This window comes from Astatotilapia calliptera, chromosome 7, assembly GCF_900246225.1.
Source record: "Astatotilapia calliptera chromosome 7, fAstCal1.2, whole genome shotgun sequence".
NCBI classification, from domain to species: Eukaryota; Metazoa; Chordata; class Actinopteri; order Cichliformes; family Cichlidae; genus Astatotilapia; species Astatotilapia calliptera.
The window spans coordinates 16,119,489-16,123,124 of record NC_039308.1 but is presented as its reverse complement, the minus strand read 5'-3'; positions in this window follow the sequence as shown (position 1 = coordinate 16,123,124).

The following is a 3,636-nucleotide window of genomic DNA, read 5'->3' as shown; positions in this document are numbered from 1 at the left end:
GTATCATAAGATAAGATAAGATAAGATAACCTTTATTAGTCCCACACGTGGGAAATTTGTTTTGTCACAGCAGGAAGTGGACAGTGCAAAAGTTATGAGGCAAAAATTAGAATACAATAAGAATAAATACAGTACACAACTGTACAGAATAGAATAAAATAAAATACTATATACAGTAGAATAAAATAAAATAAATATACAATAAGATAAAAATAGAATACAAATACAAATACTATATACAACTGAGTAAAAATACAACGATGACAGAAAGGATTATTGCACTTAGTATTATTGCATATGTATGGATGTGTGTGCTTGATCAGTTAAAGTCTTTATTATGGAGTCTGACAGCAGTGGGGAGGAAAGACCTGCGAAATCTCTCCGTCCCACACCGTGGGTGCCGCAGTCTCCCACTGAAGGAGCTGCTCAGTGCTGTCACAGTCTGCTGCATGGGGTGGGAGATGTTGTCCATCAGGGATGACAGCTTAGCCGCCGTTTTCCTGTCACTCACCACCTCCACTGGGTCCAGAGGGCATCCTAGAACAGAGCTGGCCCTTCGGATCACCCTGTTCAGTCTCTTCCTGTCCCCAGCAGAGATGCTGCCGCCCCAGCAGACCACACCATAAAAGATAGCAGAAGCCACAACAGAGTCATAGAATTTCTTCAGGAGTGGGCCCTCCACTCCAAACGACCTGAGTCTCCGCAGCAGGTACAGCCTGCTCTGCCCTTTCCTGTAGAGGGCGTCTGAGTTATGAGTCCAGTCCAGTCTATTGTTCAGATGAACACCAAGGTACCTGTAGCTGTCCACAGCCTCAATGTCCATACCTTGGATGTTCAGTGGTTGCAGTGGAGAATGCTTGTGCCTGCGGAAGTCTACCACCAGTTCCTTGGTTTTACTGGCGTTGATCTGGAGGTAGTTCAGCTGGCACCAGTCCACAAAGTCTTGGGTCAGACCTCTGTACTCCTTGTCGTCCCCATCAGTGATGAGGCCGACTATTGCAGAGTCATCAGAGAACTTCTGCAGGAAGCACTGGGTGGAATTGTGGGAGAAGTCTGCAGTGTAGATGGTGAAGAGGAACGGAGCCAGAACCGTTCCCTGTGGGGCCCCCGTACTGCAGACGACCCTGTCCGACACACAGCCCTGAGTCCTCACATACTGTGGTCGGTCGGTGAGGTAGTCCAGGATCCAGGTAGTGAGGTGATGGTCCACTCCAGAGTTCACCAGCTTGTCCTTTAGAACCGAGGGAAGAATGGTGTTGAAGGCACTGGAGAAATCAAAGAACATGATTCTCACAGTGCTTCCAGCGGTCTCCAGGTGAGCGAGGGAACGATGTAGGAGGTGAATGACGGCATCATCCGCTCCAATGCCAGGCTGGTAGGCAAACTGAAGTGGGTCCAGTGATGAGCTTATTAGGCGCCGAAGCTGAGCCAGGACCAACCGCTCCAGGGTCTTCATCAGGTGGGATGTCAGAGCCACCGGCCTGTAGCTGTTGAGGTCCTTGGGGCGTGAAGTCTTTGGCACTGGTACAACACAGGAGGTTTTCCAGAGCTGTGGAACTCTTCCCAACCTCAGGCTCAGGTTGAAGAGGTGCTCCATCACCCCACACAGTTGGTCCGCGCAGGACCTGACGACCCTCGAGCTGATGCCATCTGGACCCGCTGCCTTCTTGCCATTAATCCTCCTCAGTTCCCTCCTAACCTGGGTGGTTGAGAGAGACAGGCTGGAGCCTTGTGTTGAGTGTGTATTGGATGCTGTTGTTGGGGGTGGGGGGGAGTGAGCAGGGTGAATAGAGGAGGTGTGAAGTGTCTGAGGTGGAACAGCAGCAGTGGGGGTGGGTGAGTCTGCAGCCGATGTTGCAGACTGCCTCATGGCTGAGTCAAATCTGTTGAAGAAATGATTCAGTTCATTTGCCCATCTCACATCCCTCCCAGGCAGAGAGTTCTGCTGTTTGTGGCCCGAGATGGTTCTGAGGCCTCTCCAGACTTCACCAACGTTGTTTTGTTGAAGCTGGTTCTCCATCTTCTGCCTGTAGCTCTCCTTCCCATTCCTTATCAGTCCCCTCAGCTCTCTCTGCACCCTTTTCAACTCCTCTTTGTCTCTGGATTTGAAGGCCCTCCTCTTCTGCTTGAGGACGGTTTTAATTTCTGGGGTAATCCAAGGTTTGTTGTTGGAGAAACACCGTACAGTCCTGGTAGGTACAGTGTTATCCACACAGAAGTTTATATAGTCAGTAATGCATGTAGTAAGGCTGTCGATGTCCTCTGTCGATGTCCTCACCGTTTTATTGACTCTGGTTGGGCAGGTCACATACTGGGTGAAGGTGGGCAGTGTGGAGTCCAGTGAGGCATGATTGAAGTCCCCTGATATTATGAGAAGGGCTCTCGGTGATTGTGTTTGCAGTCTGCTGACCACAGAGTGGAGAGAGTCACAGGCTGCATCCGCGTTGGCCGAGGGGGGGACATACGCTGTTATCGCGATAACATGCGAGAACTCCCGGGGCAGGTAGTACGGACGCATGCTAACGGCTAACAGCTCAATGTTTCTGCTGCAGAGTTGCTCTTTTACAGTGATGTGCCCAGGGTTACACCATCTGTCGTTCACAAAAACTGCCAGTCCCCCTCCTTTCCTCTTACCGCTGTCTCTGGTCCTGTCCGCTCGCAGCAGCTGGAATCCCGGTAGTGTCACGCTTGTGTCCGGAGTTAGCGATGTTAGCCACGACTCCGTTAGCATCATGATGCTACATTGCCGGTACTCCCTCTGTGACCAGGTTAGCGACATGAGCTCATCCATCTTATTGGGCAAAGATCTTACGTTTCCAATAATTACAGAAGGAAGAGATGGTCGATAACGTCTCCTTCTCGGGCGACGGCGCTCCTTCCCAGCACGACACCCCCGTCTTTTCCTCCTCAGCTCGCTGGGAATATCGGGTCTGTCCGCCGGCAGTACTGCTGCAGGACTCAGCGCTAACAGCTGATCCTTACTGTAAACAAAGGATCTCTGCTCTGGGTCCCCAGACACGGGTGAAAAAAGTAGAAATAAACTGAGAAAAACGACCAGGACTAGCACAAAACGGTAGAACATGGTTGCAGAGTCTAATTACTAATACGTTAGTTATAAAAAAATTACGAGAAAAAAGATAAGAAAGAAAGAAACTCAGAATGAGCAGAGCTGCTGTAACAGGCTGCCGCACACGGGGGGCGCCGGATATGTCATATCTTCATATCTATCTAATAGACTCCAATTTGTTCATCTAAATGGAGAGTCCTCTTCACACACTGAGGTTAATTATGGAGTTCCACAGGGTTCAGTGCTAGGACCAATTCTGTTTACACTATACATGCTTCCCTTAGGCAGTATCATTAGAAGACATAGCATACATTTTCACTGCTATGCAGATGACACCCAGCTCTATCTGTCCATGAAGCCAGATAACACACACCAATTAGTTAAATTGCAGGAATGTCTTAAAGACATAAAGACCTGGATGGCCGCTAACTTTCTGCTTCTTAATTCAGATAAAACTGAGGTTATTGTACTCGGCCCTGAAAAGCCTAGAAATATGGTATCTAACCAGATTCTTACTCTGGATGGCATTACCTTGGCCTCCAGTAACGCTGTGAGGAACCTTGGAGTCA